This window comes from Apodemus sylvaticus, chromosome 21 (assembly GCF_947179515.1).
Source record: "Apodemus sylvaticus chromosome 21, mApoSyl1.1, whole genome shotgun sequence".
NCBI lineage: Eukaryota > Metazoa > Chordata > Mammalia > Rodentia > Muridae > Apodemus > Apodemus sylvaticus.
Window position 1 is genome coordinate 20,970,265 of NC_067492.1, and position 16,827 is coordinate 20,987,091.

The following is a 16,827-nucleotide window of genomic DNA, read 5'->3' on the forward strand; positions in this document are numbered from 1 at the left end:
AACTCAGTATGTAGTCCGGGCTGGCTTTCAATTCTGTCTCAGACTCCTCTGTATTGGGATTACAGCCCTGGGCCACCAAGCCTGCTTCTTTCTTCTTCTTCATAAATGGAAGAAAACACCACAAATGCTCTGCAGCTTTCCAATCACAAAGTCTGACCCTCAGGGGTTACACACCTACTGCACATGATGTCTAAGGCAGTGGCTTTGCAGGCAACTTTGTCTTTGTCCTCATCGCTGGGTGTAGAGAGCAAGGATGCTAATGAAAAGTCTATCAAACACGTAAGGCAATTCTTCTTCAATGAGATTTAAAATATCAACAGGGAACTCAGCACGGCACCTTAGAACTTCATTTCTAGCACCAGGAAAACTGAGGCAGGAGAATTGCAATTTCAAGGCTAGATTTGTTTATATGATAATATCCTGTTTAAAAACTGAAACCCCAAATCAACTAAACAAAAATAATTAAAAAATACTAAAATCCCCAGTAGTTATCATCTCAATAAAGTTTAACTAATAATTACCCAAAATGATGCTCTTTTTTTTTGTTGTTTTTTTTGTTGTTGTTGTTGTTGTTTTTTGTTTTTTGGATTTGGTTTTTTCGAGACAGGGTTTCTCTGTGTAGTCCTGGCTGTCCTGGAACTCACTCTGTAGACCAGGCTGGCCTCGAACTCAGAGATCCGTCTGCCTCTGCCTCCCAGAGTGCTGGGATTACAGGCGTGCGCCACCACCGCCTGGCCAAAATGATGCTCTTAAGAACACAAGAATGTCATACATTAATATCAGAGTCAAGAAATACTTGATGAAGAAGGTGTCTTTTAAAAGACAGAGTTTTGTGAAGCAGACTTGCTGTATGTGGTTCTAGTCCCAATCTAGAAATCCTGGCAGCCTTACAGCGTCATGAAACTACCCACTCTTAGACTGTAAAGATACTCACAGGGAAGAAACTACAATACTTGGTAGTTCTACGATGCAGTACCAGTCTGAAGGTTGAGAGCTGAAGCTAATGGCTGCTTTGGATATCAATGAGGAAAGACAGTAGCAAGCTTTGGAACACACTTCATAGCAATAGGCCAGCACTCTGGCTGCCTGGATATGTGCCTGATGAACTCTACCCAGAAGGCAGACTGTTTCTGAGGAAGGACTCCTATATGATCATGATCAGGTAAGCCCCATGTTCCCGGTCACAAACTATGCTCTCTGTGATAGATTCTATAGCTCTAACTCGATGCTATGAGAACCCAGGTATATGAGGTGGATGGCTGTTCATCAAATGTACCAATGGAAAAGGGGCTGCTTTTCACATTGACCCCTGGGATGTCTTCATCTTACGGGAGTGAAAAGGAGTCTCACTTTGCTGGGAGCCCCTGGACCATACACAACCATTTCCCCTCCAGCTGGTGCCATTTTGATATGGTTAAGATTTTAAACATCACCAGTTTTAAATGTCATGTGGAAGATGGTAGATTTGATGGCGCCTCCGGATACCTCCTGAGATGTGATGATAACTCTAATTAAAAATGGAGGGTGACAGATTAGAATGTCACCGGGACTCTATGAGCAAGGGGTAGTCCTACATTCTCTTTCTTGGAGAATACCTTCTTCCTGTCACTTTATTCTTTTCAGTAATAAAGAATGGTGTCTCCAAACTCTAATACATTCCTAAGCTTTCATATGGTTCAAAGATCAGGAAATACGTGTGTGTATGCAGGGTGTGGGGGAGGGAGTTATGCATCATACATGTGTGTGGAGACCAGGGAAGGACATTGAGTGTCCTGCTTCATTGCTCTAGGATTTATTGCCTTGAGACAAGGTCTCAAATTGAAATACCCCACAGTACTGAGGTACGTATGCACCCATGCCCAAGCTCTTACACAGGTGTGGGGATTTGAACTCAGGTCCTCACACTTGCCCAACAAATGCTCTTACCCTCTGACTCATCTTCCTAGACTGAGGACATATTTCAAGTTATAAGGGATAAAATCCTCTTAAAACCAAAACCGATTTTCATCTCATTTCATAACCTACACTTGCATCACTGTTATTTATAGCCTGGAATATAAAAAGATTACCTTAATGTCAAATGAAGGTATGGAGAAGAATGAGTGGAGAGTTTCTCAGACAGAATGAGGATCAGGGAGCCAAGCTCAAACAAAACAATGGGAACTGGGCAGGCATGGTAATTCAAAACACTATCGAGCTGTGAATTCATATAACCAGTGAGGGTCAAACCATTGTCAGGTAGGTCTTGGAAGTTCAAGGTAATCAAATGCATAGGCTCAAAAGATCAGGGAGACTAAGACAGAGGCAGAACTATCTATCTATAGGAGGTACTTGTACCAAACAAAGCAACGTTTCTTCCCTCTATAGTAATATCCAGGCAGATAGCGACTGGAACACCTTGCCGCCATGGGTGTCAGAGGTTGGAGGTGGGTCTGAAAGGGAGATCACAGTCCTCTGAATTCATGATCAGGGTGCAGAACCAGAGTATAACCAGAAAGAGCCAAAAACAGGAAGCCATGACTCATTATAAGGCCTGTGAATTTGGACACACCATAGCCTTGGACGTAGATTTTCATAGGCTGTACAGACATACGTTAGAGTTCAAAATCAAAAATTGTGTCACAAGTTAGATGACAAGCTTTATCTCCTAATCCAGACAGATCTCTTTGCCTGTTTCTCCTCCTCCTCCTCCTCCTCCTCCTCCTCCTCCTCCTCCTCCTCCTCCTCCTCCTCCTCTTCTTCTTCTTCTTCTTCTTCTTCTTCTTCTTCTTCTTCTTCTTCTTCTTCTTTTTGAGACAAGGCCTCATATATTCCTGGCTGGTCTCAAACTTGCTATATAGCCAAGGACAACGTGTTTGTTTGTTTTGGTTTTTGAGACAGGGTCTCTCTTTTATAACCCTGGTCATCTCAGAACTCACTATGTTCCGAGCAGGCTGGCCTTGAAACTCACAGAAATCCCCTGCTTCTGCCTCCCAAGTGGCGGGAGTAAAGGCATGTGCCAATTCCCATGGCTTCAGGGACAACTTCGAATCCCTCATCTTCCTGCCTCTACCTCCCGAGTGCTCGACTCTAGGCACGCTCCACACGATCTAGCTGATGTGCTGCCAGGGTTTCCATATGCTCGGAAAGTACTCTACTTACATTTACATCTGTCTAGGAGAAATTAAACAGAAGACATCTATTGCAAACCACAGTGGGGACCACTTTGTAGTCAAATTGAAGGCAGAAGCTGCACTCACCACTGAACTTCGGTGCCTAGCATGACTCAGGACAGGCATTTGACAACAGAAGTCCTGTCTCCAAGATTCATCTCTAGAAAACATTAGCATATATCCATTCATGTCTCTCATTTTTCAGACATGGAGCCCAAGGCCCCATGTTGTCTTGGGAGATGGGCATGCAGTGATACTGAGTGTCTTCTTAACGACTGTGAGATTTGGAGGATCCTCATCATCAGGATCCAAACCTGGGGAAGTGTCTCCAGGATAGACGCAAAGATGGAAGAAGAGTCCTTAACACAAGCTGTACTTGATTTGAAGCCGGGCGGTCCTGACTTTATCTCCATCCATAATTCTTCCCCATATGCTTCACACAGTGTACAAAGCTGTGCTGTACCCTTTGTGCTAGGAATCCTAGCCTCCTTCCTACCAACAGGACCCCAACAGGAAACATCTCCCAACCCACCTCCTCAGCCTGCTAACTCTGTTCCTACTGTGTACCTTCCAAGTCCACTGCAATAACTCTATCAAGTAATGTTTGTATCCGGACAAGGGGATGGCCCAGTGAATTTGTGTGCTTTTTATGCAAGCATGAGGACCTGAGTTAGCAATCCCAGAACCCCGTGCAAAAAGCTGAATATGGCCCTGCGGGCCTGGAATCACAGTGATGGGGAGGGAGGCACAGTAGGATTGATAGAGTTCGCTACCAGCCAGCCTAGCTGAGAAACAGTAAGTTTTGGGTTTAGTGAGAGACCCTGTCTTAAGAGAATCTGGCACAAAGTGATAGAGGAGAACACCTCTGCTCTCTTTTTTTGTTTTGTTTTTTTGTTTGTTTGGATTTGGTTTTTTTCAAGACAGGGTTTCTCTGTATAGCCCTGGCTGTCCTGGAACTCATTCTGTAGACCAGGCTGGCCTTGAACTCAGAAATCCACCTGCCTCTGCCTCCCAGAGTGCTGGGATTACAGGCGTGCGCCGCCGCCACCACCACCACCACCCGGCTCACCTCTGTCCTCATGTCTATCCCTTCATGGGTACACACACATATAATAAAATTTTTAAATAAAATAATAATGTTTCTGGCTATTTGTCTATTTGATCATTTTACTTATGAAGCAGAAAGTGCTCTGGGCCTCGGGAATTTTTGTTTTAATTGTATACATACATACACACAAACATACATGTGCCTATGTTCATAGAAGCATACAGACACACATGAACAGACAGATATGTACTGTGTTGTATGTCTGGAACAATGTTATCATAAAGGATTTATTCAGTACATATATACTGTTGTATATTCATATACATATATTCAGTACATGTATAGAGAATGTATATACATGTACATATATTCAGTACATGTATAGAGAATGTATATACATGTACATATATTCAGTACATGCATAGAGAATGTATATACATGTACATATATTCAGCACATGTATAGAGAATGTATATACATGTACATATATTCAGCACATGTATAGAGAATGTATATACATGTACATATATTCAGTACATGTATAGAAAATAATGAGCTCAGGGAATATGAGAGGAAGGGTACAAAGATGGCTCGAGACCACCCACCAGGCAGACAGCAGGGTCAAGTGCTTTATAAAGGATGTTGGTTGCAAGGTTTTGTTGGCACATGCCTGCCGTCCCAGGACTCATGAGGTAGGATCACAAGTTGGAGGCCAGCCTGGACCACTAAAATTCTGCTTCAAGAAAAAGACAAAGATCCTGGCCAGTCCTCCTGGAGAGTGCACCTTATATATACCAAGGAGCTGGCCAAGGCTCCAGTGGCCTAGGATGCTGTAGTTGGCGGAACCCCAGGGAATCCCTCTTTCTTGGATCAGTTAGTGATGTGCTTTCCTGGAAGGCCAACACACAGTGCCACATGGGTCACAGTTTTGCAGGGCCAGCCAACACCAGCCCGAGGAAGGCTGTGCTAGAACACTCCCAGCATCCTAGGCCCTGACTGAGCCTTACTGAACTCCATCATTCTAACTAGTCACGTTGGAGCCCCTGAAACATGATCTTACAGCTTTTGTTGATTATTCGTGATAATCCAGAATAACCAGCCTTAGTCTCGGTGGCTTGCTTCCATCATTCGCTGACCCTCATTGCTCAGAGGAGTTTGCAAATACATGTCCTCATCCCAAGAGGATGGCAAGCAGCTTCGGAAAGCATTGCTCCATTTTCAAAACATGGTCCAATGGCCATAGAGATGCCTGTAGCGGAAAAAGCTATGGACCCCTCTGAGGACTTCTCGAGGATGCCGGATCGTGGCACTGATGGTGCAGCTCTGTTCTGCTTTCCTCTCAGCAGAGCAAACCAATCAGGACATTCAGCATGCGTCCTTCACCCTGAAGCACTCACAGGAATGATTCCGTCCCTATGAAAGCTATTCAAAGAATGCCGAGGTCCATTGGTGAACATGAGAGCGTCATAGATCGAGATCAGAGTCAAGAAATACTTGATGGAGAAGGTATCTTTTAAAAGACAGATATTTGTAAATCAGACTTGCCTCAAACTCTCTATGCAGCTAAGCATGATTTTGATCTTTCCATACCTGCATTTACTTCCTGGGTACAAGGATTACCGGCATGGGCCACCATGTCTGGTGTAGGTTGGTGGTAGGGATCGAACCCAGACTTTCTGGCATGGTAGGTAGGTACCGTATCTACTAAGCTACATATACCCTCTACCCCAGAAAGTATTATATAGGTAGATAAGTCTGAATTAAGGCACTAATGTCCAAATGAGAAGGTATAAGTCACTTAGCATTGTGTCACAGGACAAAGACAGGCGAATGATACAAGAAAAGGTGAATGACTACAACCCAAGCAGTGTTTAGACCCATCTTTCTGATATTGTGTATTCACTGAAGAAGCGACACACACACAAACACGATATAGTTTTGTAGTTTTGTATCACATAGCTCCAACTGTCTAAAGAAACCATCAGTCCTACTAAAACAATGGCTCATTTTAATTTAGAGCAGGCGAATCTGGGCCAGACTCATCCTACCCTACTCTCTCCCCCCATCCCCCCACCCCCCAGAAAACAGAGCATTGTTTCCATCCAGTCTTGTGCTGAAAGGAAGCCTCTCATCTGGCAATGACCTCGTGAGACAACTTTGGGGAGAGCGAACAGTTGAGGAAGAGAAAGACCCCGTTCTCACTGCAAACAGGAAAAGTAAAGAGAAAAAAACAAGCTGTCTCCCCACAAGGTTTTGCTGGGCTGACCGTGAACTGTTCCGGTACATTCCATCAAATGGAGGCCTTCATAGAGTCAAGCCAAGCGCGAACACTGTGTCTGGGACTCGCACTCCAGGGACACACACGTGGGCCAACGGCGCGCACACGCTTCTGCGCTCGCTCGCCCTGGGAGAGCACTTATATGGCCTCCATAAGGCTAAGTAATAAACACTTTGTCTTCACCCTGCTATTTATGGGTTGCTTGGGGCATCCTGTTCTCTCCACTGCCTTTACCTGAACAGACGGCTCCCGCAGACTGGGAGTTTAATGGGGACGACAGTAAATCTGTGAGGCTTTGTGTACCCTCCCGTCCTGCTTCCCTGACCACCCCGCTCTTTGCAGAGAAAGGCTGATTCACAACCAGCCACTTAGTCTCAGGCTCCCTTCCTGCGGGTTAAAGCCCTTTCCCTTTGTCCCTGGGCCCTTGTCTTCTTCCTTCCTTTCAGACATCTCTCTAGGACATCTCTCTAAGATATCCCTTTCTATTTTGCTTCTCTCCGGCATCTCCTGTCCGTAGGCAGCAATGGAACAAACAACTCTGCCAGCACAAGACCAACTCAGAAAGCTCCCCCGCCGCTGGCCGGCTGCTCTCACCCCAAAGGCTCTTGGGAAATGGCATGCACATACACCCAAAATGAAGGAGACAATCCGCCCTACCTGGCACTCACTTCCAAGTTCACTTAAAGGCTGTGTGCTTTTCCTTGTCCATAGTGGCTGGGTTACCAGGAGGGGCAGATGTTCATTTGGAAGCCAGACGTGTCTCCCAGACAACAGATGTCAGACGGTTGCAGAAGAAGATACTGGAAGAACCCAGTGGATACGGAACCACAGCTGATCACCTTGGCCAGGTCGGGAGGTGGGGAGATTTGCACTCAGCTTCCTCTGGGGAATTCTCAGGGCTCTTGGGGTTGACAGGTCCCCTGAGGAGATGGAGTCACAGTTGCACCCTGACACCCCGCAGGCCATCACGCCAGCCTGGAACCAGGTCAACTCTCAGCCTCGCCTTCATCTTGGGCCAAGTGGTTGGCTGTCTCTTGAAAACAGACAAGACAGAAAAGGGTACGTTAACTTAGCTTTTCCCCCACCGAACCGCAGTTCGCCATTGCAGTTCCGATTAAATACAGGACATTATCTCACTGTAATGCCCTCCTGGCGGCGTTCCCAGGAAAATTCTAACTAATCATAAAAATAGAAAGAAAAACGCAACCTAAATTCCATTCCTCGTCTTAAATGAGTGATGTGTTCACATTTATTTATTTTTCTGGAAGCGAGGCGGGAAAAGAAAATGAATTTCGGGGCTTAGAAAAACAAGCTACTAACAGTACTAAGTATAGCTGAGCACTGGTGCAGACAGCTCTGTGCTGGTGGACGGAGCGGGCATAGCATGGGTGCATCCTGGCTGCAGACTTGGAGTATGATCCTGGAGCACCTGACAGCGTGTTGCCAAAACAGGGTAGAAGAGGGACAGGGGTGTGGAGCTGAATGCAGACACACACGTGCACCCGAGGACACGCAGACACAGGTCTACATCACACATGCTAAGTACTCAGTTGCTTTCCTATTGCACTAGTGGGTAAGTGCCTGTCCAATCCTGCTAGTGACCTTTGACCTTCCCCTCGGACTATTCTTTCTGGATGCATGGAATGGTTTCTACATTAGCTTCTTCTTCTCCTCCTCCTCCTCCTCCTCCTCCTCCTCCTCCTCCTCCTCCTCCTTCTTCTTCTTCTTCTTAGTTTTTTTTCAAGACAGGGTTTCTCTGTATAGCCCTGGCTGTCCTGGAACTTACTCTGTAGACCAGGCTGGCCTCGAACTCAGAAATCCACCTGCCTCTGCCTCCCAGAGTACTGGGATTACAGGTATGCGCCACCACTGCCTGGCTTCCAAATTAGCTTCTTAAGAGATCCCTTTAGAGACCAAACAAAGGGTATTTCAATTGGTAGAGCCCTTGCCCAGCACACACAAAGCCCCAGGTTCAATCCCAAACATGGTAATATACAGGTGTAATGTGCCCATAACCCCAGTACTAGGGAGGCAGAGGAAGGAGGATCAGAAGTTCCAGGTTACTTTTGGCAACATAGCAATAGCAAGTTTGCTGCTAGCTTGGGATACATAAGGTTCCATCTCAGAAAAGAAAGGCAGAACAAACAGAAGCTTGTGCTAAGAATTCATAGCTCAACTCCAGGCCAAGGGTGGACATTCTAAACTGGTCCTTCATCAGAGCCACGTGACTGTAATTGATGCAAAATTGCATCGTTGGTTAACTTGGTGGCTGCTCCTTCTGTCACCTCATTTGTATCATACTAACTGTTCAATAAAACCCCTGCTGGGAAGAAGGTTGCCGGTCCGCCCACCAGCTCGTGGTACATGATGTGATTGTTGGCAGGACCCAGGCTTAGCAGCAACCAAGAGCTGTGCTGTGAGATCATAGCTGGGGGCCACAAGACGGATGAGTTCCTCCCTGACAGTGTTTTCTCCTTCCCTCTAAGAAGTATTTGCAAGATACACCACGGGAAAGTTCAAAATCCCTAAACCGGGCTTCTGTTGACGCCTCTGCTGATGTTCACAGATGAGAAGAAAGTCAAAGACACGCCCACACACCACCTCCCTCTCTCCGAACCATTAGCATCCTCACCATCCCCCCCATCATAGCTCCAGCCCTGGAAATGGGCAGTGCTGCTTGATAGCCAAGTTCTAGCTGGGCTAATTAAGCATACTGAGCTAATAACCTTCCATTTTGGGACCAGTATTATTCATAATTTAATGTATTGTTGCTGAAACATCAACCTTTCGACAACTGGCACGTTGCCCACGGCAGCCCAAGTGCTGACCAGCTCTCAGTAAAATGAGTATTATTGTTAAAACAGGCATAAATCATTCATGGCTGCAGCTTTTGTGTTAGACCCTACGTGAAAATAAGCAGTAAGCCGGGTAATTTATTTACTTTTTGGTGATTATTTTTTATGATTTTATGATCATATTCAATGATTCATAAATATTGGCCAGGTGCCATTTTGTAATCATTTTACATTTTAACGATTGGTGAAGGCGGTTCTGTTTTTCATCTTTAAAATTTTCAGGATTGATACTCAGCAACTTAATCCAGACACCAAGGCAATTTTATTGGACCAAAGAGGGCGGGGAATAACAAAAGTGTCCAGGCCCCTTCATTTGAACAAACCCCTTTCAACAGAGCCATTTGGAGTGTCCAACTTGTTATATAACACTGCACTTGGGGCGACAAAGTTTCTTTGAAGTTTAACACACAGAGGGGGCCTCAAAATTGGAATAAGAGCTCAGGAAAAACAGTTAACAAGCTTCTGGTTGGGAAGATGACGGGGAAGGGGCCGTAGAGCAGAGGGAGGCCTGGAGATGTTGGCCCTTGGCCAAGAAGGTTGGATTGACTCTAGCCCTACTCCCAGCACCTGGTTGGGGAATGTGCTTACGGTCCCCTGTGGATCTATGGAAACTTCTTTATTGCCCTCCTGCCTGCCTGCTTCTTCGGCCTGTGTCAGCTTTGGGCTCCCCAAAACGGTTCCAGAAAAGTAGACTTTGTCTCCACCCTCACCCCCCAGGACAGCAAGCAGGAGCTGGTCGCTGAGGATTGGTTGGGTCACGAAGACTCCCATCCTCTCTCTCACAGTCTTCCGACATCCCTTTACTTCCCTAAAATGCCAACAGAGCTCCTAGTAACTAGCAGTAAGTAGCAGAAGCCAGAGACAGGATGGTGGGAAGAGTCAGGCTGGAAAAGGCAGAGAATGTGATATGGAGATACATTGTTTCCTCGAGGCTGGAGCACGGTCTGTCTGCAATCTAGCGTGACTCTAGATCTCATCCTATCAGCTGTGTTGACCCAGAAGGGCGTCAGCCAAACAAAGCTGGCGCCTTTGCCCCAAACATCAGTGATGAGATCTCAAAACACAGCCATGGGTATGTGTTACCGACAGACTCCCATATCCCTAGAGGAGCACGAACAGGAAGAGAGGAACAGGTTATAATGCTTTTTGGAGTGCTTGAGTCCTACAAGTCCCAGGGACTGGTGGGGTCTTTGCTTTTGCTTTTGCTTTTGCTTTTGTTTTTTCTATTTTCTGTTTATTTCCCCACTTCCAGCTTTCACAATCCTTTTCAATGGCATTCTGGTTTTAGGTTTTACCTGGCCAACTTTCAGGGATCGGCTCTCTCTTTCTCCTGTATTTGAGACGGGGGAGGGGGTGTGGGGGGAGGGGGGCTCGCTTGGTTCTGCTTCTAGGACACATACGACCAGCTGGCCTGTAAGCTTCTGCCTGGTTCTCCTGTCTCTGCCGAATCCCACCTTGTCAGAGGAGGGTTGGGATTACAGATGTGCACCGCTGCAGCTGGGCTTCAGGGGATCAAACTCTGGTCACCAGGCTTGTCCTAACACTTTTACCTGCTATGCCACTTCCTCGGCCTCTCACACTAGTGACTTTTAAGTGTGAACTTCCAGGTCATTAATCACATCCATGATGTTAGGCAACTATAACTATATTGCATTTGTAAAGTTTTTTCATCACCATAAACAGAAACTCTGTCTTCATTAAGCAATCTGTCCCTCCCGCCGCCTCCTCTACCTCAGCCTCTGTCCCTGGAAACCTCTAATCCACTTTCTCTCTACAGATTTGTTCTTCTTGACAGCCCGTATAAACGATACTGTACAATATTTTTCCTATTGTGCCTGGCATATTTTGCTGAGTGTAATGTTTTCAGGGGTTTATCCTTGTTAGAGCATGTAAGCGAACTAATTCTTTTTTATGCTAATTAATATCCCAGTGTATATATGCATTTTGCTTATCCATTCATTCATTGTGGGAACTTGGGCTGTTTCTACGATTTAGCTATTGCAATATTGCTACTATGGACATAAATGTACAAGTATCTCAACCCCTTTTTATATGTATGTCTGTGTCTATGGTTTGCATGTGTGTATATGTGCTCACATGTGTGGGTGCATTGAATGGGGAGTGAATGTAGACGCATGTACACGTACATGGAGCCTGTATCTGATGTTGGATGTCTTCCTTGATGGCTCTTCACCTTATATATTGATGCAGGGTCTCCTGCTGAGCCTGGAGTTCTGAGGATGCCCTGTCTCCAGCACCTACATAATGAGTCAGGCTGCCACGCCCTCCTGACTTTTTCTTGGGTTCTAAATAATTGAACTCCAGTCCTACTGAACCATAGAGATGGAGATGAAGATAGAGAGGTAGGTGAATAGGTAGGTAGGTAGATGATAGATAGATAGATAGATAGATAGATAGATAGATAGATAGATAGACAGACAGATAGACAGATGGACAGATGGATGGAAAGATTGATGGATAGGTAGATAGAAAAAAGAAAGATAGATGGATAGATGGAAAGATAGAAAGATGGATAGATAGAAAAAGATAGAAAGATAGATAGATAGAGATAGGCAGGTGGAAGGAAGGAAGGAAGGAAGGGAGGAAGAAAGAAAGGAGGGAAGGAAGGAAGGAAGGAAGAAAGAAAGAAAGAAAGAAAGAAAGAAAGAAAGAAAGAAAGAAAGAAAGAAAGAAAGAAAGAAAGAAGCTTCATTATGCACCCCTGGCTGTCCTGGAGCTCTCTATGTAGGCCAGGCTGGCCTTAAACTCACAGAGATCCTCCAGCCTCTGCCTCCTGAGTACTAAGATTGAAGGCCTTCACTGTAACACCTAGTCTCTTATTACATTTTGACCCTCGCTTGTTTTTCCTTTAAAAGGTCACTCACGGGACATTATCTACTCTGAACTACCTGGATCTTGGTTGTTCTGCTGGCTTGCCTAGAGGCTCTGGCCTGGACGCACGAGGCAGAGCCATGCTCGCCTGGGAATCCCTCTCCATCCCTCCTGTTGTCTCTTGGCATGGTGTCAGGGGCTCTTCCAGCCACGCCTGTGCATTGCTGAGGCCAGCGCTGGCTGTGAATTCTGCATCAGTAACTAGCTCTTTCAGCATGAGGCTTCATCAAACAGGCTGTTTCTCAGGTAAAGCCAAAGAGCAAATTAAGAGACAGCATAACCTGGGATGAGTGAAATTCCCTTTCAAATCATGTCAGCCAGAGCAGATGTTGTCACGAAATTTGATGTTATGGATTTATTTCCTCATACAAAGTCTGAAAGGGAAAATAGCGTAAGAGATGAAATACGAATTGGACATGTCTATAGAGTGTGAATTGGATTCAAGACAAAATATTGTGAATGGTTAATAGGGTCAGTCTAAGTATACTTGTTGAAATAATCTCTTGGATATGCAAATGTTCTGAGAACCACACTGTCAAATATCTATTGTGCCCTCTTATCTGCGTGTTCACAGAACTCCTACATGTAATAACAAATGAAAACTGCGGCTCTGAAAAATAATGTCACCCTAAAATAATACTTTTCTTTGAATAGTAATTTTTTTTTTGTTGTCAGAGATTTTTTTTTTTTAATTTTATTTTATGTTTGAGGCACACTAGCCTGCAGGGTTCTTAACACAGCAGTCTGGAGATCTTTGAGAGGTGAGCGTAGATGTGGATGAACGTAGGAAGAGAGCGAGGCACGTTGCATGTGCAATGTATCCTGGGTTGTACAGTCTGCCATTAGCCTTCGGGAGGCCTTGGTATTTTCTCCAGAGGAACCCTTCCTGACTGCAGGCCTCCCTTAAGAGAATTCCCTTTCTATAAGAGGATGCTATCTTACGGACCTGAGATACGCTCACCACCACACCATACCGATCAGCCCTTTGTATGAGGAAGGACCAAGGAGACCTCAGGTGGTGGTGGTGGTGGCGGCGGCGGCGGCGGCAGTGGCGGCAGCAGCGGCGGTGGTGGCATGGAAGCGAGAGGCTTCACTGATGACAATTTCCAGAGTGCCAGGACCTGACTGACCACTAAAGCCATGCAGCCAGATGGGTTGGCTTTCTTCGCTTGCCCTCCCTCATTTCTGAGAACTGGGCTACTGGGAAAGGAATGGACAGATGAAGCAGAGAGGGGGTGGGGAGGCAGGGGTGGGGAGGGGTGGGAGAGTCGGAGATGGGTGGGAGGGGACAGTAGATAGATGACCCCAACACACCACTCACATTCTAGAACAATCTATAACCCATGGGGTAGCTACTAAAATGTATTTCAGATGAGTGAATCAGTATTAGCATTGACAAAAACTGACTGATGGGTGTGACCCCCCCCCCACACACACACCCTTTAGTCTAGATTAACTGTGTAGGAAACTGGCAGAATTTGGCTTAAGGAAGTAGGCGGGAAATGGGAGAGCGCGAAACTACCTTCTTATCTTGCATAATTAAGAGCATCCCTCAGTTTTCCCAATTATAGATTGGGATTGATGCCTGGGATCCTCTAAAACGAGGACTCCGGAGATAAAACATCTGGAAACAGCTGGTGCTTGGCACCTGCCCCTTGCTCTGGGTCACATCATTCTTTGGTTCTTGTGACATTTCTTCCATGTACACTCTCCCCGCCCACCACAGCCCATCTATCCTGAATCCTACCAACTTCAAGCCCGGCTTGCCTCCTTCTCCCTGGCCAATGAGGCACACCCTTCCACGACCCCCTTTCCCTCCTCCTTCCATCCGAGTGCATAGTTGGAGCAAGTCTCGCAATGTGCTTCCCCTTATCAGCTGTCCTCATGGTATTAACCAAATATGACAATGAATGGGGTCATTAAAAAAAATCTACAATGTTAAAACTTCTCAGGGGACTTTGAACTCTTAGACTCACTCCCTTCCGAAAGCTGATAACATTGCTCTCTGTCAAGGGATATGCCGATCCTGCTAACGAGATATCATGTGACTGTAGCAGCAATCTCCAACCCCAATAAACCCTACAAAAACCACACAACCCAATTATTATATTTACAAGCTGTACGCCTAGATTGGGCAGATCCACCACTACAGCCGTCGATTCCCCAGCTATGAGATCCCCTAGTACTTGCAGCTTCTCCAGGCCATGTGGTTCTGCTCCATCTTCCTCCCGCCTCTTCTCCCTCCATTCTTCCCCCTCTCCCTTCCTCTACTCCCTAAGTCTCCACCCTTTTTCCTTCCACTGCCCAATCACAGGCTCTAGCTTTATTTGACCAGTTAAAATGGGGAGGTCTGCTCCTTTCAGGGCCAGCCCCTTTTGAGGAAGCAGAATTAACATCAGAATATGAACAGCACCAGGGCACAACACTCTGGTAGGCAACATTCTATGAGTCTTTTCTTCTCTGTAGGTACAGGGAGCAAAAAAATAGTGCGAGTTGGAAGGTAGTAATTCTCACCACCTTATGTTGACAGAAGAAAGAATCCAGGAAAAGGCCAGGTGGTGGTGGCGCACACCTTTAATCCCAGCACTTGGGAGGCAGAGGCAGGCGGATTTCTGAGTTCGAGGCCAGCCTGGTCTACAGAGTGAGTTCCAGGACAGCCAGGGCTACACAGAGAAACCCTGTCTCAACCCCTACCCCCCAAAAGAATCCAGGAAAAGTGGATTAATACTTCGGTTGGTAGGTGGGCACTCTGTAATAGTCTAACAGAACTCTAACAGCCTTTCCTAAGGATTATTTGAAAGCCACCAGAACTGTGTATATTGGAAAGTAATATGTTTGGTAATGGCCTAACAACTCTTATTTCTCCACTCTGTCTTTGTATGTATGTATGGGTGCATATTAACATGTGTATGTGTATGCAATGTATATGTGCATGTGGGTACATATGTATGTAAATGGTGAATGTGAGTCTATATTCATGTGTGTATACATATGTATACAAATGTGTATATGGGTGCATATTCATGTGTGTGTATGAATGTGTGTGTGAATGTGTGTATAGGTATATGCACGCACATCTCACATAATTGTCCTCAGACAACCTTCTCTCTTTTGTTCAAGACAGTATCTCTCCTTGGCCTGGAATTTCAACAAGTAGACCAGGCTAGGTGGTTGGAGAGTGCTAGGGATTCACAAGCCTCTGCCTCTCAGCTCTAAGGTGTCAAGCACACACTACCACATTGAGCTTTAATTTGAGTTCAGGAACTGAACTCAGGTTGTCAGACTTCCTGCAGGTCCTTTACCCACTGAACCATCTTGCCAGGCAACTTCCACGTCCCTGTGTAATGCCCAGGTCACACTTAGAGACTAGTTTGTCTGTTCGTTTGTGACAATGCTGTTGTGACAAGCTGGCTGAATTCTTCTTTATTATGAGGTCACCCCACACACTGTAGTGACAGCTGTGGCCATTACCCCCTAGGTATCAGTGGCATCTAGAACCCCTGCACCAGTTTTGACAACAGCATAAAGTCTTTAGACATCAGCAAATAGTCTCAAGGAGCTAAAACTCTCTGCTGAGAACCAACCACTCCTGTAAGAAAACTACGTCTGCACCATGTTGCTGAAGGGAGATTCTTGCACTTTTAGTTTCCTCATTTTTGTTAGTGACACTGCTGCTCTGGGCCCCTCACGCCAGGTTTTAATCTCCAAGTCTCAAGGGTTTCTCTGTGTAACAGCCCTGGCTGTCCTGGAACCCACTCTGTAGCCTAGGCTGGCCTCGAACTCACTACCTCTGCCTTCTGAGTGCTGGAATTAAAGATGTGCACCACCACTACCTGACTCAAATTACTTTTGCTTTGCTTTTGTTAGCAGGCCTTGCCCAACATTACTGGGGGAAGGGGGTGGGGCGGGGAACGTCTGTCAACTTGAACTGGTGAATTTCTTGACCACAGGCCTAACCGCAGACAAGTAGTGATGTTTGTTTCACCTCTGAAACTCTTTGAAATACAAGCACAGTTGTCAATTCTCTCTTTTTGGTTTTTATGCCTTTTAATTTATCTGCTTTTGTGGAGACTTAAATCCACAAAACAAGACAATGCAAATCCACCCTGGGCTAGCCTTCTGTAACTGCCCTAGTTCTATCACTTCCTTGTGGGAAGGCTCGTGACCACTTTAAATCTTATTTTCAGCTTTGTAAGCAGTAGCATAGAAAACCCCTCCCTCATAGACTGCTCTCTAGGTCGAGGGGAAAATAACCCATAAGTACTTAAGTACCTATAAAGTGCTTGAGGTGTTTCACAATACATGGCAGATGCTCCAGACATCTTGGTGTTCCTCCATCCATATCCTTGTTGAGGTCTTCACTGGACCCCTCTTCTATCGGATGAAGCGTCATAGTTCTAGGACAAGAATGCCCTAGGACCCCTGCTGGATCCTCCCTCCCTGTTTACAGTTGGGTATTCCAAACTTGATTTGCCTCTTCTCTTCTGTCCAATGAGGCCTGTGACCTCAGACTAGAGTCTGTCCTATCCCTTCCTATCCTGTGGTGTCTCCTCCCGTTGGCAGCCCACACAGCTATACTTGCTGAGAATTAATTGCTTCCTT

The 16,827-nt window shown here is 45.8% G+C and overlaps 1 long non-coding RNA gene across 1 annotated transcript in view; it reads right to left on the bottom strand.

Annotated features, from left to right (window-relative positions):
• Positions 1–7,141: 7,141 nt before the first annotated feature.
• LOC127672034 (uncharacterized) overlaps positions 7,142–16,827 on the bottom strand; it is a 665,744-nt gene continuing 656,058 nt past the window's right edge. The window contains exon 5 of the long non-coding RNA XR_007974819.1: positions 7,142–7,511. This is a non-coding gene — a long non-coding RNA (uncharacterized LOC127672034). The remainder of the gene's footprint in view (positions 7,512–16,827) is intronic.